The sequence below is a fragment of the Pinus tabuliformis genome, chromosome 5_2, assembly GCF_031772625.1.
Source record: "Pinus tabuliformis cultivar Carrire ecotype Pingquan chromosome 5_2, CPIR1, whole genome shotgun sequence".
Classification (NCBI taxonomy): Eukaryota; Viridiplantae; Streptophyta; class Pinopsida; order Pinales; family Pinaceae; genus Pinus; species Pinus tabuliformis.
This window is the reverse complement of record NC_142306.1, coordinates 891,517,108-891,542,463: the sequence shown is the minus strand read 5'-3', so window position 1 is coordinate 891,542,463 and position 25,356 is coordinate 891,517,108. Positions and strand designations below refer to the sequence as shown.

The window sequence follows — 25,356 nt, the reverse complement described above, 5'->3', positions numbered from 1 at the left end:
ACGCTAGAAGACCAAGACCACGGAGCAGAAGAAAAAGCAAGAGAAGAAACAAGAGAAAAAGGGTGCCAAAGAGAAAGATGACACACCCATTTTGACAGCAAGAGAGAAAAGATTGCAAAGCAGAGTGGACAAGGCAGAGAAGGTCCACATCAGCAAAAGTGCCTCGACAGCAACTGCAACCAAGTCAAAAAGTAAAACTCATGCAGCAAAACAAACCAAAGCGGTGACACCTATTTCTACAGGAAAATTGAAACCGGCTTCTACAGGAAGCCCGAAATTAACTGAAAAAGGGCCTTCTACAGGAAGCCCGAAATTAACTAAAACAGGGTCTTCTACAGGAAGCCCTGAAAAAGTGAAACCCAAGGAGAAGAAAGCTGACATTCTTGCAAGGGAGGTAGCAGCTGTGCTGGCCGCCCTCAGCACACCTCCTAAGCCAAAGGAGAAGAGAAAGAGGGAGACCCCTCTATATTTTAAAGCTAGAAGAAGTGTGAGAATAAAGATGGGCAAGCCACAGCCTCCATCCAGCAGCCCAATCATTATCGAAGATGCCCCTACTTCGCCCAAGGAGAGGTCCCCCTCGAGGATATCAGTCACCTATGAGAGGGGGAACCCGAAGAAAACTACTTGGAAAGAAAGGTTAGACCAATTGACTACAAAAGCTCGGCTACAGGATGCTGAATATGCTCTACAGGAAACCTTAGCCAGGCTTAAAGAAACTGAGAGAATGGAAGGAGAAGCACCCTTATCACCACCGAGGGAGGGCGAAGTAGAGCCACCAAAAGAAGTGGAGAAAGAGCATATACCAGAGCCCAGCCCTCAGCCAAGTCTGAGTTCATATTACAACTTTTTAGAGGCTGGCAAAATTATACCTCAGAAATTTACTGTGCCACTGTTTTTTGCATTGGAGGAAGAAAGAGTCCGTACACACACGTGGATGAAAATAGCCAAGTCAAAGGGTGTGGCGGACATAGGTCCCTTGCAGGAGCAGCTCAAGGAGGCCATAAGTGAATTATCCATGGCTAAACACGTGGCAAATTGCCAACGAGTGTTCCTACAGGAAGAAAACCAAAAGCTGAGATTGCAACTACAGGAGCTGAGGGCAGGGACAGGTACATCCTCCAAGGACACCACAGCAGAACAACAAGGCAAAAAGGAACTGAACACCGGTCTTGGGGAGCCAACTACACATCTATAGGAAGCAGAACAACAAGCACAAATTGAGGTGCAAGCTCTCAAAGAACAGCTGCAGCAGAAAGAGGCACAATTGGCCTGCATGGCCAGCTGGGCCATGGATGCTATCCAATGCAGACAGCCGGCCAAATCCTATGGCCTGTACTTGAAAGACCAATGGCTGCAATTTCAAATCAATACCTTGGCGCAGAGAGGTATCTCTCAGCTCCAAGACCCGCAGCAATTCATTGAAGTATGCAGTACTAGTTCATCAGAGGATAAGGCCAAATTAGCGGAGTTCTACCTCCATAATCTGGCCCTGCCTAATGTAGTTTCATGGGATCCCAATACGGCCTTGGGAGATATGCAATTAATGGCATTTGCATCATGGCTGAACCATGAGGACAAAAGAGCAGCAGAAGCCAAAGCGGTCATGAACCGAGAGCTGAATGAGCCATTGCTCATCAGACCAGAACCAGGGGATCCAGTTGCACTAATCTCAGCACACCAACATTTGTCCACTGACCCTCAAGCTTCATTAAGATATATGGATCAATAGGCCCAAGCCATAGCTCATTTTGAGGACATGGAGAGACTGTTAGGAGACAACGCTGTCCAAGCATGCACCCGCAGATGGAATAAATTAGCCCACAGTCTGAAAATCTGAGAGTACCATACCCCAACTCAGATGAGGGAAGCTCTGGTACGGGTGGCCCTCTATAAGAAATCCATGCAAAACCTCCAGGCCAGCTGGATTCGCCTTAAGCTAAGCCCACCACTGCTGCTAGGATTGGTGGAAGGCAGCACAGAGAAAGATGATAATGAACAGTGGGAAGAGGTAAACAGAAGGGCTGGGTTTCATATCAGCAAGGAGGACACTACTACAGAGGCTTGGGATGTAAGGGTGGCAGTAAAGGCAATGGAGGATGAAGAGTTGGACTAGTTGCTTAAGGATGAGCAAATATTTTAGCTGGGGGGTGATGATGAGCCCCAAATTTTGGTAACATTTTGGGCTCATTTGGCCTACTTACCTTGCTCAACCCTTCATTTTTTATCACTTATGCATCATTTCTTAGTATATTCATGTTATTTGTAGGAAGGAGGGCAGTCATTATGCCTATGTGGCTAATACATGGTTATTTCAGGTTTTTTGACATTAAATGGAGAAAAAACCACGCAGATGGAGGCAAGGAGACAGCCAAGGTGGCATTGCGGGTTTGTAGGAAGGTTGTCCACAGCCTTGAATGACCTTCCTCGTGATCTCCACCCCAACTCCGAGCTCCAACAGCTATCACCACTGAGCTAGAAGGCAGCCAACGGATTCTACAGGAACAACAGTTTACTTTTAGTTGGACAGCCAAGCCCCACTAATTTAGGAGGCCAGCTTGGCCCTCATAATGTATAAATATTGAGGCTGTAGCCTTCGATGGGGACTTTTGAACCTTTGTTGCAGATTTTGAATCACGAGCTATAGCTCTGTTTTGCTCTTTGTAAGCCATTTTTGGCATGTTGTTAGACTTATGATTATGATCTTTTAATAAAAGGCAGGCAGATTTGAGTTCAATTCTGAGTTCTTAGAGGAGCTATAGCTCTCAGGTTTGGGCCCAACCTGAGAGCAATAGGCCTCCTTTCTTTGTATTGTTACTTGTCTTTCCTTTCAGCATTTCATTTCTTTCCCTTGACATGCATTTGGAAAACACAGTCTGCTGATTCGAATTTATTGATGTGATTAAGTAGGTTAGTTTTATGGATAAAGTGCTTTCAGCAGTTTAGATTAGAGTAGGAGGATTAGAATTCATCAGAGTTCCAAGAAAAGGTTGATCGTACACTCACTTCCACCTCTGTTTAGAGATTGGGAGTGTAGACCGTGCCAACCACCAAAAAACACAGTTTTACATGTTCATGCAAGCTTTAAAGTAATATTTCCATTGGTAGAAGTGTCCATGCATTTAGATCTTGAGCAATAACTCTTTGTTTCAGCACCATGCACGATTTCTCTCTTAACTTACATTGCTGTTCTTTGGTTTTTAATAAAACAGTTAGAATAGGTTGATGAATTCTCGGTTTTGTGCAAGACAGAGGTGATTGGTTTCATTTACACTGTGAAACACCACTCTATCACTTCCTTACCCTTCTCAGTCGTGCCTGAGCCATCTCCTTACCTCCCAGCTAGATCATTCGCCCACCACCTCTTCTATTATCCACATTGTTTTATCTTTTCGGCCTTCCATCGCCTCTACCCTTCTATCGACCAACCAGCTTTACACACCCCCTCTCCATCTCATCTCTCTATTCATAAGCCATCACAAGCTCCCCTCTCATCCTACCTATCCACCCATACAGCTCATTCACTCCTCCATCACCCAAAACTCCGATTGCAAAACATCCTATAGAAGTTAGCAGACTTCCTGTAGAAATCCCGAGCTTCCTGTAGCATCCCCTGCAGACATCCTGTAGAAGCTTGCAACCACGGTTGCCAGGAATCTGAACGTTGTGAACTTCCATGGAATGATGTTAGGGATCCCCGGGAACCTCTCAGAGTCCTCCTGACCTTTCCCAAGCCTTCCTCCCCTTGAACTACCCCTGCACAGTCAAAGACCCAGTAAGAAGCACTGTCATAATCACTCCAACCACTTGAGAAAAAATACAAAAACATGTTCTATTCAGATGAAAGTAGTTTAGACTCATGCATCTCATCTCACTAGGAGTAATGGCACCATTTTTAGAAGTTGCATTCCCACCATTGCATCGTAAGGATTAAGCTGGTCAAATTAGGGTTTACTAGGGTTTCCATGTTTTGTTGGCTTTCAGTTCATTCTTGCAAAGTAGGTTAATTTCCTTTGAGATAGCTTTCGTTCATCACTTAAAAAGCTTCTTCTGAGAACATATAGAAGTTTGCTTGAGCCCTAGCGGACTTGTGCCAGCTGACCAAGTGATAGTTGCGACAAGAGCTAGTACTTGTGCATACAACACCGTTGCTTCCAAGTTTGTTATGAACTACCGGGTTGATAAAATTAGAGAAGGAAGCTCCAGGAGTTGTAGCATTATTGCTACAATACTGGAGCCCACCATAACCTCTACAAGAAAAAACCTCCTACTCAATAGTGACAACATAAACAATCAACAAGTTGTGAAAATCTAATCTAAAACTAAAATAAACCCACTAAATTTGATTTCCCTCTACTTAATTGACAAATTATTAAAATCTAATCAGATAATTTCCTGCTACTCTTGAGGTAAGGTGTTCGTTAAGTGTATTTTCCAGAGTAGAGGAGAGGTTTCCTCTATTGATTCAATTGCAATGATGGCAAACACTGATGTGTATGTCGACATATTAGAGCCAAAGAAGATAACGTTCAAGAAGTTCTCCTACAGGGGTGTTGATCTAGATGCCGTTTTGTACATGAACTCATGAGGTAAGGTCTTCGTTGAGTTTTTTTTCCGTAGTAGAGAAAAGGCATTTTCCGTTGATTCAGTTGTAGCCATGGCAGATGTGGATGTGGATGTCGGCAAAGTGCAACAGAAAAAGAGAACAGGGGTGTTGATTTGGGTGTCCTTTTGCACATGACCTATGAAGAGCTCATCAATCTCTTCCATGATCATGCTTGAAGAAGGTTTCAATGATCTTTGAAGAGGCAGCCAATGGCCTTGATCAAGAAGCTCCGTAAGGCGAAACAGAAAGCTCCTGCAGGAGAGAAACCAGAGCTAGTTATAACCCAAATCCGTAACATGATAATTTTTCTTGAGATTATTGGTAGCATTATTAGTGTTTACAATGAGAAGACACTCAATCAGGTTGAAATCAAGCCTGAGATAATTGGCCATTATCTGGCAGGGTTTTCTATTTCGTATTAGTTAAGCATGGAAGACCTGTTATTGGTGCTACACACTCCTCTAGGTTTATTCCTCTGAAATAGACCAACTTAGATCATCTGATTTGTTGGATATGTAGTGGGGTATTCTTAACTGGTTTCGGCTTACAAGTATAGGCACAGATAATTGGTTTCATATTCACATTAGTAAATCCTTTCACAATGCTTAAATGAATTTTTGAAGACTAGTTTTGGGTGTATTGTTAAATTTAATTAGCTAATTCACTATATATATTGTACAAGTTGAATTGTTTGTTTATTTTGATGAAATTTCCTTCAACAACACATAAATCTTGGTTTCATAAACTATTTTTAGTTTTGTAAACTTTAAAATATCATTTCATTTCATTATTCCTTCCCTGCTACTATTCTTCCTTACCAGGTTGGGAGAGCACTCAAAGCCAATAACATTGAGTAGCTAGGGGATTTTATTGTAAATAAACTCTATTTCATACTAGGCTTCCTGGCAGACTTAGTATTGTAGTCCCTTCCTGGTTTGTAGTGCCAAATTCCTGAGTTGCGTCCTCTACAATAGTTATACAATTATGGAGATTTAGAATGCTACCCAGGTCAAGAATGTATGATGAGAAAACAAGAAATAACCTCCCAACCATATCCTCTGCCTATAATTAGCAATACAACCCTCCTCTTTTTCAATTTATTGATGCTGGGATGATTTGACATAGAGTAAGTGTTGTAGTGTTTTCTTCTCAATGATGTACAAAAAGAACCCACTTAAGATTGTGGATGACAAACAATCTCAACAATACAAATGGCTGCTAAACATTGTAGATGTGCAACAACTGATAGAAATAAAACCTACTGAAGTCTAGATCTATGACACAATCATAATTAAACAACAAAAGAAAGAGTCATAACTCCAATCATCCAATGGAAACAAGATATGTAAAGAATAATTTTATAATAACACCTGCGAAGAGAACAAATAAATGTTACCAATCCCCCTCTATGGGATGGGTTATTGGCTATCCTCAAACGTCTTCAGCTTGTCTAGAGTATCTCTCATCTATAATGTGTAAACCCAACAAAAATATGGTGTGTGACAATGAAAATAATCAGAGCTACAACAGTGAGTGCAACAATGAAAATAATCAAAAGTGAATAATGAATGGAAAACCCTTCTATTTACAACAAAATATTGAGTTATCCTTGAATAATGAGCAATAATAAAATATTATTGATCTCATTATTGGAATAACCACCTAGAATATTTTATTATATTTGTTTAGGAGGGAAAAAGTATTTAAACTTTTATTTAGAAATACAATATAAATGAATGATTTATTTATCATCTCAAGGAATTAGTTAAGGAATAATAAACAAATAAGGATTTATTTAATTATTCCTAAGGGATTTAGTCAAATTTAACAAAGAATAATAATTAGTTAGTGATTCATTAATTATTCTTAGAGAAAAATAAAATAAATAATTATTTATCTGTTTATTTTTCATGACAGGGTCAAATTTGACAAGGAATAATAATAAAACAATGGTTTAATTAAATATTCCTAGAAGAAAATCAAATAAATAGTGATTTATTTAATTATTCTTCATGGGTTTAACTATAAATTACTTAACAATGGTGGTTTATTAGGTAATTTCTCACAATGAAAGAAATTTTACTATGGTAAAATTGGCTTTACATGGTGTACTTTGATCCATCTAGTAAATTAGGCTAGATGATCATTTTTTTTGTGAGAAAAGATTGCCGCCCAACATATGAGTGTTAGGAGCAAAACATATGACTGAAGTACCTTGTAAAGATACAATCACTTAGACAACACAGGGGAGTCTGAGAGAGAGAGAGAGAGAGAGAGAGAGAGAGAGAGAGAGACTAATAAAGTTGAATTGAAAGAGGATATGGACACAGGGGGTGTGACGAATGCAAGTCTCCATTTATGTTGTCGTACTGGACCTCATTGAGGTAGGGGAGGCATACCCATACCCATCGAGATAACTTAGTACAAAAATAATGGTTCGCTCAGAAATATAAAATTGCAATGAAGTACATGGTGAATGGTACATGACATTTTTAATTCAATGGAAAAACCTGTGAGCAATTTATGAAACCGACGTTTCGGACTAGCTAGGTGAGTCCATCATCAGGGTAATGAGATCTGTATTTTGAGAAGAGAGAGCCAAGAAAATTGTGAACCTATTAATAGAAGGCTTCTGGCTCTTGACATTCTCATCTTCTCAAAATTAAGAGCATTGTTCTGCATGTCCCTTCCATGGTGGGACTTAATAGCGTTGAAGAGAGATTCCATACAGGTTGGAAGAGATTTTTAATTCAATGGAAAAACCTGTGAGCAATTTATGAAACCGACGTTTCGGACTAGCTAGGTGAGTCCATCATCAGGGTAATGAGATCTGTATTTTGAGAAGAGAGAGCCAAGAAAATTGTTGGCTCTTGACATTGACATTGGTACATGACATGCTAGCATAACAAAGCCATAAAATAATACAATGTTTCCAATATCCATAATGCACCTTGTAAAAACATGAGCCAAGACTTACTACAATAATATCTAAGTACATGAGATACAAATCTCCTTCCCTAAAAAAAAATGGGTGGGAGGGAGAGTAGAGCAAACAGAGAAGCCCTGCTAATCAAGGAAGGGCTCTGCAAAACTGAATGGATCATCTAGAGAAAACTTGCATGCTATGCACATTGTGATCGATAGGAACTAAACCCATAATCTCTGCGAAAGTCCATCTAAGGATGTAGCATAGTAGATATGCATCCCGTAATGTGGGAGGCTACCTGAAGGGCCACCCCCTCATGAGGTTTGAAACATCTCACACACACCCAAGAATCACTGGTACAATATGCTGCATCACTAGACCATGAAGTTTTTGGATCATGAACATGAAACAACCAAGTCAAAGGTAAATAATGAGACCCTCTGCTCAATCCAAGATGCTTAACAAGAATGGAAACTGGAACCAAGATACACCACCCTTAAGGACATTCTTCTGGAATAAATGAGTTGATGTCGACAGAATAGGGCTCGTGATAGATGAGGCAATGAGGATCTTCAACTAAAGCGCGAGGGAAAATAATAATGTGACTGATGGAATGACACCAAGGATAATGGGGAAATGGGATTGAGGGACAAACAAATGACTACCCTTGTTAAAGCATGAAGTTCATGGTTGACATGGTAGCAACTGACTCAATTCCGGAGGGGATGAGGATAGTATGACTGGAGGCAAAAATGGGCAACATAGGATGAACGGTATGAAAATATGGATGGAATAATATGACATGAGACGATGGGAGATGAACTAGACTCCAAAAAAGCAAGGGTGACTCATCGTGGATGCTCTGAACAAGGGTGACTTGATGACACTGCCACACAGACTAGGCCCGATGGGGACCATCGAAACATGAGTAAATGATGGTTATTCATGACAAAATTGACATATGGTATGACAAGTATGAAGAGGAGGTGGACCTCAAACTACAAATGTCGCTTTATCACGAAATTGGATTTTGAGAGACGACAAAGTGACCTTCTTGGAAAAATGGTCTCCAGGTGAAGTGTCAAGTCATAAAAAACTGAGGAGGACCCAATTTATAGCACGGTGAGAGATTTCCAAAGGTGCTGATGGTTCACCAAACTGAGCTACGTCTAGTTGCAATTGTTGGTAGAAAAATTGAGGATTTTTCTATGAAAGGAAATTTTCCCTCCAATTCGGATTCATTTGCTAAGTGAGCTGTGGTGAATTTGGAGAGGAGGAAAAGGCCCTAAATATTTTGGAGATAATACTGGAAAAGACGACCATCAGAATCTAGATCTTCAACTTTCAGGTTGGTGGACTTACTCATCTCTTCAATTTCATTGGTTTATTTCTTGATTTTTGGCACCTGGCAGCTCCCTGAGAGACCCTTTCCCTTTCTCATGGTTGCATCGCACCTTTTGGGTCCAGAAGTGCAATCTGGCTCGCAGGAAATAGCTTGAAACTTGCAAGCTCACACTTTCTGGGCTATAAGCTACGATTTGTGGCTGAAGGAAGGTTGGTCTACTGGCTTGGTGGGGGCTGTAGGTTGATCAATCTAGACCATTGTTTTCTTCTCTGTAATGACAAGACATATGGTGTTTTGCAGGCATGGCAGAGCTGAAAACCAATTGGCATGAACGAGACATGGATACTCTTTGATTCGAGATCCAGGGGGATTAGGCAGTTCAAGGGGCATTGGCTCGTTATGGGGTTCTTAATTTGGTAGAGAACCCACTAATGAGGGCAAGTGATCCCTTACTATCGAGAATTGTGACCTATTGGGATCCAGACCAGGAGATTTTTGTCATGCAGGGGCACAAAATTGAGCTCATATTAAAAGATATTTACTTTTTGACTGGATTGCTTCCCCTCAAAGTGGTGGGGGATATTTATCCCATGTTTCCTTGTGGGAGGAACATACTGAGTTCGTGGAGTTCCATTGTCGAGTTCGTGTCAAGGGCACGACTATCCCGCTGGTTGATCTAGACAGGCTAGAGACAGGCTGTTTCCACAGTTGTGCTACAGGTCTTGGGTAGCCACGCGTTCCACCACATCACTGGTGGGAAGATGATGTTAATTGAGAGTGTTTTGGCTGGGACCTACAATGGGTGGGCCCAGATGATGCTGTCATTGATGAAATGGCAATTGAGTCTTTGCAAGGGGCAAGTGAATCGTGACTGTGCTTTTGGTATAGTACTATGTGCATTCTTCTTTGGGAAGGTACCCGCTATCCGTCCTCATGTACAAATTTGAGATGGTGGCCCATAGGAGCCTAGGATGCGCTGCTAGGGGCAGCTACTACGGAGAGGATGAGGACGGGAAGTCTGACGGGTGTTCCGACCTGAGTTTTTCGCACACTCGGATTAGATGCCCCTTTACATTGATGATTACCGTTATAGCGGGATGAAATATCATGGGGATCCTCACTTGCCACTTCCGCCTGGTCGAGCATGGGTACCAAACGGTAAGAGTTAAGTTGCTATGTTTTATTGTTCATTTTATATTTCTGTCACATGTATATGGTACTGAGTGTGAAATATGTTTTATGGAGACATAGCACTAGTGAACCCGACAGGATATGCAAGCCGAGCCGTAGCTCCTGGGGCTATAGATCGGTGGACATCATCATCACAGCAGGGTCCAGAGGATACCGCGCTACTTATTGATTTGCATCATAGGTTTGATGTAATCTTGACCAGGGTTTTAGAGTGCAGATGGCATGAATTAGAGGACTGATACACAGATAAGTGCACGGTCCTCCCTCAAAGTGGCGAGGTATCATGTGGTACATTGTGATGGTAGGTCAAGAAGTATGTGATCTCTGTGTAGGTGAAACAAAGCCTTTGGTGTGAGATCTAACGGATAGTGACTAGAGGCAAGGACATGTGGGTTCCTTTGATTGTGATTTTTTGTATCATGCTATGTGCATGTCGGATGTATTTAGAGCTATGGCTCCAAACACTTTTATGATACATAATATGATTATGCATTTTATATGACAATGATGGTTCACCATTTTTTTGTTTATGGTTGTCTTCTGTGATATACATGTGATAAATGCCAATCTAGAATGTTGTTTGAAATGGTATCTACATAGTTATTTTTGGCTCGAGGCACATGACTGAAAGTAATGGTTTCAAATTCACGTAACAATAGCTTCACTCATAGATATTTTCTAAATAGGACTTGGTTATGCACATGATACACACCATTCAATTGTATGACAAGTATTAAGGAATATAAACGAACATGAAGATGAAGGATACGATGAGCAAGGGCATCGACTAAAAAACCTATCACTACATCATATTCGGCCTAATTATTGGTGGCAGATCCAATGCACACATCGTTTGAAGGCACTAATGTATGCAAGGGGGTAAAAATGGCCCAGGCTGCGAGGGCTAGATTCTGAGAGAAGTGACTTGCACTGTCGACATGACACATATATGGTGTGGATGATGGATCCATATGAAAGGTGCAAAAGACAATGGATGATTTGATGCAATCTACCTAACTTCATGGCATAAATAAAGACATGAAAATCAAAGGGATGTGCTATGAGATAAATTTCTTGAGGTAGAGCACATTGAGAAAATTAAGAAGGAAATGGTCTGTAAAATATTCTAAACAAATGCACCCTTACTTAAGGGTAGGAGTAATAAGGGGTAGACCTAACTTCCGTGGTGTCCTAATTAGGCTGGGGGATGCGAGGATGGGAGGAAGATTGACTACATTATGCGGTGAGATTACCTGGTGCATCAACCTGAGAAATAAGGTTCACATACACATCACCCTGAATGGTAGATTATAGACTAGTAGATGGAGGATCTACTAATATTGATACCTAGGATTCTGTCGAAGGAGGTTCGCTAGAAACGTGTGTAGAATCCTCCGAAAGGTTTTCCTGTGAGGAACTCAAGGATGACAATAGGTAAAGAATGGGGCCTCTGGTGTCCGTCATCTTGACATTTGGGGGGGGGGTATCACAATGGTAGGGCCAGAGTCTCCCTGTTCTGGTTGACCGGTGGTACTAGAATCCACAGGTAGAGAAGTAGAGGCTCCACTACGAGTGGCCTCATATTCAGGAATCACCCCAAGGCAATCGCAAAATTCACTGAGACAAGGGAAACAATGGGAATAGTGACCATGAAGATCACACAGGGCACAAGGGTGTTTTGTGTGAAGCGTTTTGAGTTTCTTAGGTGGGACTAGTAAGTGAACATGAACTTCCATAATATTCAACTCAGGGAACGCTTCATGAACCAAAGGTTTGAGTCGAGGAAGTTCAGGACAATTATTTGTGGCGTGCCTAACGACTTTACACAAAGCGCACAGATGTGACAACTTTGGGGTTTTGGGGGCTTGAGAAGCTTGGGGATCCTTGTCCTTAGGTTCTTTCCTCTTGGATTTTCCCTCTTGTCTAGATGCTTTTGCAACAAGAATGGGTTCCTGTTGAGGTTGCGATGGAACTAAAGTAGTGACAGGGGTCGTAGCGACCAGTTGAACCGGGGTCAAAGCATGATAAGGCCGAGGATGACTAGGTAGAGTGCTTGCTGGGGTATTAATGTACCATACTAGGATCCCCAAAGTCACATTAGGAAGGTCTAGTGAAGCCATGAAAGCTATAGAAAAACTCCCATAATGGGGAATAAGAAAGGTATCTGGCCAACAGGATAATGTCCCAACGGAATAGCTCCTGGATGGTTGAGAACTCAAGGAATAGTTCCTGGTGGGAACATAGGAGAGGCACCCACAAATGGAGGAGGTCCTGGGGGAGTGGGTCTAGAGGATTCAGTTGGAAGAGAAATAGAAAGATGCTGAGGAGCTGGCTGTTGATCAGGTGTATCGAACTACTTGAGGGTAGCCTGTGACGCTTGTAACATGAAAACACTCATGGAAGTAGGTTTGGAAATGGGAGGGGGAGGACCAGGGAAGGCACCCGACAATGAGGAATATTTATAGGCTCTGGGTGAGACATTGGTGGAAGAGGTTGAAGACTGTTTGTCAAACATTGATGAGATAATGGACTCGAAGGTGGTCATGGATGTCAGCTCATATTAAGTCAACTGATCAATGGTAATGATCTTCCCTTCATGGGGGAAGCACATCTTGCAGAACACCGCAGACATGATAACTTACATGGAATATGTGTAACTACAACCTAACAGAATGTTGTAATCTAATGGGGCATCAATGACTTCAATGTCGACATGGATAGTCTTGCCTGCAAGGGTCACTGGACAGTTGCGTACATGTTGCAGGGCTGGGAGGAGTATCCATCCCAAGCACATAAAGTGATGGTGGAGGAGGAAAACTCAGGTGACTTTATTTGTTTCCAAATAGCAGTGGACATCACACAGGTGGATGCACCTTCATCAATAATGCATCGAGAGATGATGGTATTATGGATTCTAACTAGTATCTAGAAAGTAACCGATGAAGGTAATGGGGGATGCTCTGATGTATCGACTGGGAAGACAATTGAATGATCGTCAAAAGGATCCCCAACACCCAGGAAGTTAGTAGATCTCTCTTTCAGGAAGGGCACGATTGGAGGACTTCCAGTGTCGATATGACGACAGGTGATTACGCCAAGTCATCTGATATACTATATGTATGGGTGGTTCTGCTAGAAGCCACATTATGGCGTAATGGTCCCTTTGGGATCTATTAACGATGTTGGACCTACCAACATTCAGGGAATCACATTGGTATGAAGTCCCAACTAGAACTCACATTGTTTGGTGTGAGAGTCCCATCCGATATGATGGCCCAGTTGCCACTCTCTTAAGGATTTTCCTAAACTATTGCTTGTGAGCATAGGATAGTGGTCTTCTTTGTCTTCGGGAAGTGATGTTCACATGAATGGTGAGTGTGAGTGTACTTGTGTCAATGGTTCTTTCACTCTGAGGGGAAGAGAGTGAAGGTGAGTTCCAGGTTGAAAGGGATCAGTCCCAACCTCACTAGGAACACACAACACAAAAGGACATACACAAATTCCAGTGGAGCAATCCACTCGTATGTGGCAGTCACAACATACAAGGTAAGATAACATGTACACCACTCATGGATCATTCCAAGACGAGTGCAATGGTTCTTACAACAAGGTTCATGTTAAAGGTTTGTTTGATGTCTGGCAAAGTATTCGACATGGACTAGACAACATTAACATCATATACAACACATTTCCATTAATAGATTATGAATTGCAACAAATGAACCACTTCATATGTAAAGAATGTAAACTTTGAAACGAGAACTGATACTGTTACCCGTTTCGTAGAGATAGAAAAAAAGTGACCTTCTTTTGAAAAGGGGTGATGCAGAAGGAACATGTTTTTTTTAGAGCATAGTTTTTGGCACTTTAATTTTTTATGTACATTATGTTTTAGAATCGTTTTAGAATGGTAGTGATTTTCATGATGATTTAAAAAAGTGAGTATTCTACATCACCCCCTTTTTTTAAAAGACTTGTGTTTTGGCTTTAAATTTTATAATGTATAAAATGTATAAAATGTATAAAATGTAAATAATTATTTTGTAAATTTGATCATTTTTGAAGTGGCCGTTTTTTTCATATTTTCTTGTTTTTTATTTTAATTTTAACTTTCTTTTAGTCAGGTTTTTATTGTTTTGCATTTTTAAATTAGGAGGTCGATATTTAGAATTTTCGATATTCTACATATTTATACATCCTTAATTAATTTTTCAATCCACATGAAATAATTGTTTCTCAAAAACAATATTTTTTAACAATGGACATAAAAATAACCATTTTTAACATAAATATAACTAAAAAACTACACATTTTGATAATTTTTTGCTAGAATTGACATGTCAAAATCACAATTTTTATATGATAATTTTAACTAAAAATGGTTAAATAATAGTTTTTTTTATGAATTTCATGTCAGAAAAATAATAATAATCAATTTTTTTCAAAAAATAATGATTAACTTAAAAATCAATGCGAAAATCACATATTACAAATATTGAACTTATAACAACCCTAATTGAGTGTTTATTCTTCTCATAAAATGTCAAAGTCAAAACATTGCAAAGCTTGATTTACAAGCATAACTTAAATTTAATCAACAATGTCACGTAATCCAAACTCTTCATCCTCTAGAGTTTCATCATTTTCTTCTTCCACAATATTTTTTGTTTCCTTTTGCTCGCTTTCCTCATTGGGTCTTTGATATTTGCGAATCTCCCAATGTATGTCTTTCCAAACATTCCATGTAATGGTGGTTGGGGTTCCTTTGCCTTTTTTGCCACACGTTATTCACTAAAGTCCCCTTTATTCAACCCAATTTCTTGCATTGAATCTGGAAGAAATTGAAGAAAATTAATTCTTTGTTGAATGAAATTGCATTGTACTGGATCTTTTTCAATTGCAATGCAATTTCTTCCTTTTTGAAGGCAACATGGTAGCGTTGTACCTAATTATCAAGCACAAAATAAATAATGAACTAAATTAGTACAATGACATATTAATTAAAAAATATCATATTGAAATTCAATTCCATATAATAAAACTTACCTGAGCCAGAAAATAAATCTAGAACCCAATCTCCTTGATCTGAACAAATGTCTATAAGATAGTTAATCAATAATTGTGGTTTTTGAAAAATTTTAACTATCTCTCCTTTTGCTTTTTATTCCGGGAATCAACCAGCCACCAGCCAGGTGGGCGGCTGGTGGTTGGGTGATTCCCACCAGCCGGGCGGGCGGCTTGTGGCTGGTGGTTGGGTGATTCCGGGAATCAACCAGCCACCAGTCGGGCGGGCGGTTGGTGGCTGGTTGATTCCCGGAATCAACCAGCCGCCCACCTAGTTGGTGGCTGGTTGATTCCAGGCGGCTGGTAGCTAGTTGATTCCGGGAATCAACCAGCCACTAGTGGACCGCCCAGCTGCTGGCTGGGTGATTCTTGAGTGGCTGGTGGCTGGTTGATTCCAGGAATCAACCAGCCACCAGGTGGGCGGGTAGCTGGTGGCTGGTTGATTCCGGGAATCAACCAGCCACCAGCTGCTCGAACGGTTGGTGGCTGGGTGATTCAGGGAATCAACCAACCACCAGCCCGGTGGGCGGCTAGTGGCTGGTTGATTCGGGGAATCAACCAGCCACCAGCAGCGCGGCGGCCAGCTGGTGGCTGGTTGATTCTCGAAATCAACCAGCCACCAACAGCCCGCCTGGCTTATGGTTGGGTGATTCCAGGAGTCAACCAGCCACCAGTCGAGCACCCGACTGGTGACTGGTTGATTCCTGGAATCACCCAGCGACTAGCCCGGCGGGCGGCTGGTGGCTGGTTGATTCCCGGAATCAACCAGCCACCACCCTGGCAGCTAGCTGGTGGCTGGTTGATTCTGGGAATCAACCAGCCACCAGCTGGGTGCCTGGCTGCGGTTATCAACCAGCCACCAGCCGCGTGGGCGGCTGGTGGCTGGCTGATTCTCGGAATCACCCAGCCACCAGCCGGGCGGGTAGCTGGTGGTTGGTTGATTCTGGGAATCACCCAGCCACCAGTCGGGCGGGCGGCTGGTTGATTCTCGGAATCAACTAGCCACCAGCCTCCCACCCAGTTGGTGGCTGGTTGATTTCCAGAATCAACCAGCCGCCCGCCTGGCTAGTGGCTGGGTGATTCCCGAAATCAACCAACCACCAGCCACTCGCCCGGCTAGTGGCTGGGTGATTCCGGGAATCAACCAGCCACAAGCCGCCTGCCCGGCTGGTGGCTGGGTGATTCTGGCTGGGTGATTCTGCGAATCACCCAGCCAGAATCACCCAGCCACCAGCCGGGCAGGCGGCTTGTGGCTGGTTGATTCTCGAAATCAACCAACCACCAGCCACTCGCCCGGCTAGTGGCTGGGTGATTCCGGGAATCAACCAGCCACAAGTCGCCTGCCCGGCTGGTGGTTGGGTGATTCTGGCTGGGTGATTCTGCGAATCACCCAGCCACCAGCCAGGCGGGCAGGCGGGCCGCCAGGGTGGGGCGGCCCAGAATCTCCCAGCGACCAGCCGGGCGGGCCACCGGGGTGGTGCCACCATAGGCTGCGCCACCCCGGCAGCCTGCCCGCCTACCCGGATGGTGGCTGGTGGCTTGCTGATTTCGAGAATCACTCAGCCACTAGTGGCTTGCCCCGTTGGTCGCTGGGTGATTCCCGGAATCACCCAACCACCAGCTGGGCAGAGGGAATCACCCAGCCACCAGCCAGGCGGGCGGGTTGTCAGGGTGGCGCCACCCAGGTGGCCCGCCCGCCCGCTCGGCTAGTGGCTAGGTGATTCTGGGAATCACCCAGCCACCAGTCGGGTGGGCGCAGGTGGCTGGTGCCTGGGCGATTCTCGAAATTACCCAGCCACCAACCAAGCAGGCAGGCGGGGTGGCGCGAATCACCCAGCCACCAGCCGGGTGAGCGCGCGAGTCGTCGTGGTGGCCCGGCCTGGGCTGGCGCCACCCTAATGGCCCGCCCGTCTGCCCGGCTAGTGGCTGGCTGATTCCAGGAATCACCCAGCCACCAGGCGGGCGAGCCGCCAGGGTGGCGCGGCCTGGGCTGGCGCCACATTGGCTGCCCGCCCGCCTGCCCGACTGGTTGCTGGGCGATTTCGGGAATCACCCAGTCACCAGCCATGCCACCCCGGCGGCCTCCCCCCCCCCCCCCCGCCTAGCTAGTGGCTGGTCGATTCCCGGAATTTCCCAGCCACCAACCGGGTGGGCAAGCTGGCCACCGGGGTGGCGCGGCCTGGGTTGGCGCCACCCCGGCGGCCCGCCCACCCACCCGGCTAGTGGCTGGGCAATTCCAGGAATCATTTTTCTTTTGTATCTAGCATGTTATGGTTGAAAACATGTTGACTCTATACTTAGGAAAGAAAAATGATATCCTACCAAAAACATTAATGTGTTTTTTTCCTCATAAACAACTTTGTTTGGCACATAAAAATTTGGTTTTATTAGCACTTTTTAAAAAGTTTGAAAATTGACCCTAAAAAAAAATTAATTGTTCCAGTATCATCACTTTCGTTTTGAAGCTATATTTTGCACGAAAATTTCATAGTAAATTTTGCAGTCACTGCCATTTTTAAAACATGTTCAAAATTAACCCCGAAAAAATAAAATCATCGTTCGAGTATACACACTTTTCATTTTTAGCACTGTTTTTGATGTTTTTTCGGGGTTTTTTGGCAAGAGTTCCCGTTTTGAGTTTATAGTTCCCGTTTCAAAGTTTACATTGTTTGTACAACACATGGTTAAAGAAACATGCATTACAAGTGTTAAAGGTTAGTCTTACAACAAACACAATACATGTGTGAAAATGTGTTAGCATGTCAACAAGCTTCTAAATCAAGCGAAAGTTCCAAGACACATCGCTACACAATACATCACTAACCCTGTCAATGGGGCATTGGATCCACTACTTACTCCTCAAATAAAAGATTATAGACTCTCTTAGCTATGTGGGAGGAGTTGAGGTGAAAATTCCTTTCATGTACAAATGAAGGGGTTATTTATAGCCAAGGCTGAAACTGACCCTTATGGCTATTCCACTACCCTCATGACCATTTGACTTCCATGAATTTCTGACTTACATGGCTCTATGTTCAACAAGTGGGTCTCTTGGAATTCTACGTTACATCACATTGACTGACAAAAAGCCCATAGTGGAGATGTGGGCAACATGACTCATGACTTGACTCGACATGACTTGACATGACAATGCTAGTACATTTGTGCTGCTGAGTGATGGATGCCTTCATGGTGTATCATAGCTTCACCTTCGCATGGCGAAGTGCACGGAGTATTCAATGGTACTTGGTTCGCTTGATGAATCTTTAGCATGTTGTTCCTTGCTTTCATGCTGGAAGGCTTGATAGGCTCACTTGTTCGCGAAGGTGCATGTTCGTCGCGTTCATCCACTTCACATGCTTCATTCATTCATCTGTTGGTGAACTTGTCCATCTGGATGTGCTCCCTTCATCCATCTCATTCATCGTATTGACATGTTTGTTGGTGTACCTGTACCTGCAGTCACTCATGACGAGATGACATCAAATCCAAAACCTCCTAGTCTACCATGACACATGATCATTCAGATGCAGGTGACCGGGAGAGGGAGCAGGGTTGTGATGCGGGATGATGGCTTCGGGAAACTGCTAATGAAAACCAAACAAGGGTCACTGAGATATAGAGATAGACACTCTGAGTCGACAGTGAATGGGCTCGGCTGCATGAAGGGTCGACATCCAGGGATTGTGCAGTTTGTCTCGGGAACTGGAAGGGAGACTGGTAGCCAAAACTACGCAATTCCCAGAGGGAATTGCTAGTTGGCTGCTGGGGTCACTGGTAGCCAGAATTGTGCAATTCCTAGAGGGAACTGCTGCTTGGTTGCTAGGGTCACTAGCAGCCAGAACTGCACAATCCCTAGAGGGAATTTCCAGTTGGCTGCTCAATCACTGGGCAACTACTGGAGGGAACATGTAGTCTGCTGCTGGAAGTTGTTGGATGGGAAAGATGCAATAAGGTTGGAAGCCCGACGTACTGATCATCTCTACACAATTTCTCAGCTGAGATGATTGATGGGTAGCGAGAGGCCTAATCATGAGCACTGCACAATTTCTGAGATGAACAGTCACCTGACTATCTGGGTGGCTAGCATAGGCGCTGCTTGAGTTTCTTGCGGGTAGCACTGCTTGAAAGAACTAGCTTGGTGGTTCTATGCTATTCTGGTTGATAGTCAATCAGGTCGAAATAAAGGTGATGGTTCGATTGTCAGTGAGGATTTTGGTTGTCAGAACTTCAACAAAAATGAATAAGTGTGTGAACAATAGAAAGTTGCATAGGTGATCATACGAACATACACTAGCATGACTTGAAAATGAAACAACTGAACCATCCAAACACACATGTTCAACATTACTGACCGATGGTGTAAACGACAAGGCAGCACTTGTGATTGATCGTTCATGATTGAGATGTTGCTTGCGAGACAGTGAATGTAACTCCGTGTGTGAGTGCCACAGATTCTTTCATGGTGAACATGACAAACACATACGGAGAAAAGACTTTGAGCATAACCAGAACATGGTCGCAAGCATGACTTAGACATCAACATGCAAAGACTTGATTGCAATAAACAAGAAAGGCGAATGTAAAGAATCATTCAAGCTCACGGAATGAACCAAAGTTTGTGCAGTCATCAAGTGAAACTTTCCAAGGGAGGCTCCGAAATTTGTGCAAGCCAAAATTTTGGAGGGTGGTTGTAGCCGCTACAACAAAATCTTAGGAATGGTCTCAACTTTGGGTTGAGGAATTTGTAAAGGACCATTTTTTGTCGTAAGAGGCTCAGCAAATACTTTAGTTTTAGACTCAGTAGCTGACGAAGTGGAGTGCTTGTGTTATTGATGCGACCGAGTTTGTAGGTTGATATTGGAGGGGTTAACCTCATCAGAGTTCATCATAAGGATCTAGTAGTCACCAGGACCAGAAGGTTGGGGGGATGGGCTACTTGACCTGGCTGAGGTTGAGAAGCAACAAATCCTTGCTGAGGGAAAGGATTTGTGAGCACTATCGGGTGGGTTGATAAAGGATTCTGAGGCGATTGCGGACCTCTAGAAGTTGCTTGGGCTTCCCACATTTGGCACACCTGGGGTAAAAGAGGACACCCATGTGTATAGTGGCCATGTACACCACAACATGCACAAGGATTATTCATGTGAATAGCCTTATTCTGTTTGGGTTTGGCCGCCCTATTGTTGGTTGTTTGTGTTACGTTGGTTCCCCTATGGTTCACTAAGTTGGTTACCTTGGTTACCCTAGTTACCCTTGTTACCCTTCCCCTTATTATTTTTCTTCGAATTTGGGGGATTGGTAGAACTCTGCTGCGCAAACACTTAACCCTGAGGAGGTGGTGGCTGTTGGGGATGAGGATTCATGGGAGGCTACAACGCTAATGCTTGAGGGGATGGAGCACCAAGCTATGCATAAGGAGGAGCAATAGTTAGGTAGACGGGTTGGGGTCCAGGAAACATGTTGCTAGAAGGAGGGGAATAAGTGTTGGACGAACTAGTGCCCCCCTCGTGTAGCCATTACTCTGTCGAGGGTATGGAAGAGAGTGTTAAAGGGATCCAATGATACCGTCGGTGGCGTGAGATGCCATCGATGCATTGGCACCTCCAAGACGAGGGAGGTCTAGAATGACGGTATAGACATAACCAGATTATGCATATATCAGATCATATCTCAAAGCATTCTAGAGAGATTCTTCCTCAGTCTGAGGAAAATGGGATGCAACATATTTCCCAATAGGGGATGAAAGGTTCTTAAGAAACTAATCTAGATAGACACGGTCTTTGAAAGGCAGGGCATAACATGTGCTCCTCCTTTAATGCGACTCTTGAACATGGTGAGAAAGGCGAGTGGTGGAGGACTGATGGAATGTGGTCAATAGCTCCGTATGAGTGTCATACAAGAGAGGTAATTGGAAATATGAAAGGAACACTTTAGCAAGCCTCGTGAAAATGAAATGAGAGGCAAAGGGCTAGTCTACATACTATTTTTCAGTGTCTCTAGTGAGCATGCGTTGGAAGAGCTGAAGATGAATGGTGTCATTGGTTATGGAGTTGGATGAACACCACATGTGGAAGGATAGAACATGGCTGGTAAGATCCTCTCCAATAATACACTCAAACTCGGGAATGTCTAAGGGAAGATTAGTCAGCATAGAGGGTCAAACAACATCATGGTGTATGGGGCTGTTTATCAACTGGTTAAGATCTGGTAAACTTAAAGCCAGCCACAAAGGGGAGCATGTGAGCTACCAGAATGGTTCCTGATACTTTTTCACTTGATGTGACTACTAGTATAGAACCGAAGCCAACACCAGTTTGGGTTCTTGCTCAAGTTGTGGGTCGAGACATGGTGACGATGTGCAGTGAAGGAGGCTCGGAATCAGATGCAGAATCAGAGGGACAAGGAGAAGAGTCGGTATGGGGACATGGAGGGTTATGAACTCGAACCTGATGGGGAGGAGTAATACGCCCAAGAAGAAATTGGGGGTGAGGGCCTAATAGACTTCGCGACACATTCCTTGGTGGCGCAAGGATGATAAGACACATGCAACACGGAAATGGTGAAGGGAGATTCAATAATATATCTTTGTCTTGATGCGGGGAGATAAATTTATTATGTTAAGTCTTGGCTTGGCGATGCAAACCAAGTGCCCTTTGCTTAAGGTGTGCTTTTGTGTGCAAGTGTATTAATTGATTAAGCCCAGATCGTGTTTGTAAAAAAGAAAAAATCTTGCTGAAAATAAACTGAAATAAATAACAGAAAATGAATGGCAAAACAATTAACTAAAATCCACACAAATTGGGTTTGCAAACAATGTATTGCTTGGTGTCTAAACCGATGGGAAATACACTTAGACGATCAATGGATCTAAATTTCATTGTGACTAGCATCAAATGACACTAAGCTACTAGAAAGTGGTCAAGCAACAGCAAAAAACCTGAGAGGAAGATCACTGCAAAAAGATACAGAGATGGGTGAAACACCTAGGGAAACCGATGGGACCTTAAGGCAAATGAACAAACAAGTGGAAATGTGGCACTATGGATGGTAGCAACCTATCTTAATAGATCTGAAACATAAGTGTACATATCTAGAAAATGTGGTTGAAAGCGCTGCAGAAACTAAGACTACTCACGCAGCTAAACTCCTCCTAAAAAGGTGGAAGTGTACTAGAAATGCTAAGGGAGGATAAATTCGACTTCAATGAGTAAAAAAAAGTGGATCAAGGCCCAAGTGAGATGAAATAGAGGTCAGACACCCAACAGAAAACTCTCTGCAAAACCCAGAAACTGATATGAGAAAAACACTAAAACCCAGAAATCGCAAGTACTGACCTGTTTCTCTGCAGGGATCGCACTTTTTGGGTTGAAAGGTACATTCTGAAGCCCAAATCACACTTTTTGGCTAAAAAAATTGATTTCTATTCCGTGGATCCTGGTTGGAAAATCTCTGAAATAAATTTCGCCTCTGTCGCAGCTGGTTCCTGTGACCTGCGGAAACGACCTGAAAGCTTGCGAAATTCAGAAATTTTCAGATCTAGGGTTAGAAAACTAGGAAACATTAAGAGAATTAGAAAAATAAGAAACCCTAAGCTCAAAAACCAAAGGTCACCCAGGTTTCTGGATCTGAAGTATAAAATCCCAGTGGAGTTGCCAATTTTGTTGTAGTGTTTTCTTTTTAATGATGTACGAAAAGAACCCACTTAAGATTGTGGATGACAAACAATCTCAACAATATAAATGGTTGCTAAAAGTTGTAGATCTGTAGAAACTAATAGAAACAAAACTTGCGAAAGTTTGGATCTATGCCACAATCAATATAGTTAAACAACAAAAAAGAGTAATAACTCCAATCATCCAATGGAAACTAGATATGTAAAGAATAATTTTATAATAGCACATGTGAAGAGAACAGATAAATGTTACCAATCCCCCTCTATGGGATGGGTTCTTGGATATCCTCAAATGTCTTCAGCTTGTGTAGAGTCTCTCTCCTCTATAATGTGTAAACCCAAAAAAATAGGGTGTGCAACAATGAAAATAATCAAAAGTGAATGGTGAATGGAAAAACCTTCTATTTATAATAAAATAAGTTATCCTCGAATAATGAGCAATAATAAAATATTATTGATCCCATTCTTGGAATAACCACCTGGAATACTTTATTATATTTGTTTAGGAGGGAAAATTTATTTAAACTTTTATTTAGAAATAATAAATAAATAAATTATTTATTTATCATCTCAAGGAATTAGTTAAGGAATAATAAACAAATAAGGATTTATTTAATTATTCCTAAGGGATTTAGTCAAATTTAACAAAGAATAATAATTAGTTAGTGATTAAGTAATTATTCTTAAAGAAAAATAATGATTTATCTGTTTATTTTTAATGATTGGGTCAAATTTGACAAGGAATAATAATAAAACAATGGTTTGATTAATTATTCCTAGAAGAAAACCAAATAAATAGTGATTTATTTAATTATTCTTCATGGGTTTAACTATAAATTACTTAACAAAGGTGGTTTATTAGGTAATTTCTCACAATGAAAGAAATTTTACTATGGTAAAATTGGCTTTACATGTTGTACTTCGATCCATCTAGTAAATAGGCTAGATTATTGATTTTTTGGTGATAACAGTAGGTGACACTTTTTGTGAGAGAACGTCTCTCTACTTCTTCTCCTACCTCAGTAAGCTAGTTCGCTCATCCTGGGTATGAGAATCAACATGAGGAATAGTGCCTAGTTAATGTGGACCACTCAGAAATATAGGTTGGGCTTTTCTCTACTACGTACCACTTAGGAATGAACCCATAAATCATTAACAACCTAATACTTGCCAAAATTGATTTTCTCTTGCACCCCTGTATCCCTGAGATGAGTAACTCGATGCTCTTTAGAGGAGAAGACTAGTTGGTAAGGGAGATGCATCCTCTAACTCTATGTAACAAAATTTTCTCCCATCTATGCCCTCCACCCAATATCACTTAGGAGATTTTTTTTTATTTCCCACTCAAGTTATTGTTTGCCCAGGGATTCTATATGAAAGTAGAATAATTACATGTCTATATGCAATATCAAATATTGACATATTGATTTTAGGTCTCCTGTTCGATGCTCTTCCTCTGATCATAATCTCTTACCTAATAATCTTCTTCCTTACCAGGTTGGGAGATGTTTCAATGCTCTTCCTCTGTGCATAATATCTTACCCACTACTCTTCTTCCTTAGTAGGTTGGGAGAGGATTGGATGATATTCCTCTATGCATAATCTCTTTCATGCTACTCTTCTTCCTTACTAGGTTGGGAGAGGGTTCAATGTTCTTCCTCTAGGCATAATATCTTAGATTTAGCTGTAGAATTTAGGACAAACGTGTTGATCTTGACTTGGGTTCTAGATTGGGTTGTAGAATACATTTGTTCATGAAGTACAAGGGTTTGAGACCCGAGAAGGAAAAGAAGACAATAAGGGTAGTGTTAATAGCAACGATAATGAGATTATTCATAACAAATCATATCGATCTAAAGAATCTAGAAAAACATCTCAACAACATATGAAAGGTATCGAAGAAATCAAAAACCCAAAAGCCAAAGGAAGAATATCAAATTGATAAAAAAAACTAGATATTGAAACTATTATTGCTCAGGGCACATGGAGTGCCCTAGCATCAAGATAGTAGATATTCACATCCATGTTCCCAATGCAAAATTGTCATCCTCGTCAACATTGGTTTCTTATTGCTTTATCTAGAATTATTGTTGAAGAAATTACCGTGTTCATGAAAGATGTCATCAGAGGAAAAATCACTCCCTCAAAACACCAATCTCTAGGGCTAAAGCCAGAGCTAGAGCCTCAAAGTTAGTCTCAAATTCAGAGCAACTTTAGTTGTCACAGGAATTGTAAGTTTATTGCATGTTGGTCTTTGCATTTAAAGATTTGGAAGACTAGGCCTTAGAACTAAATGGGTTATCCATGAGGTAATATAAACACTAGCCCAAGCACTTTCATGGATTGTATTTTGGGAAGTAAATTGGACATGAGAAGAATTTCAAAGCTATAGCACATCCAAAGTCTCTATATCTATGGTGGCTTATGAATTTTATTCTCAATACAATATTCTTGATCTCTGCAATCATCAGGTTCATGTTCACAACTCTTAATCCATATAGTATTCTCCCTTTTGATGACCTTTTTGCATTGATAATTTTTCCTACCTGTTG

At 42.1% G+C, this 25,356-nt stretch overlaps 1 pseudogene; it reads left to right on the top strand.

The window, feature by feature from the left end:
* The first annotated feature begins 4,471 nt into the window (after positions 1-4,471).
* Positions 4,472-5,087, top strand: LOC149162164 (small ribosomal subunit protein uS19-like; annotated as a pseudogene).
* Positions 5,088-25,356: the final 20,269 nt, after the last annotated feature.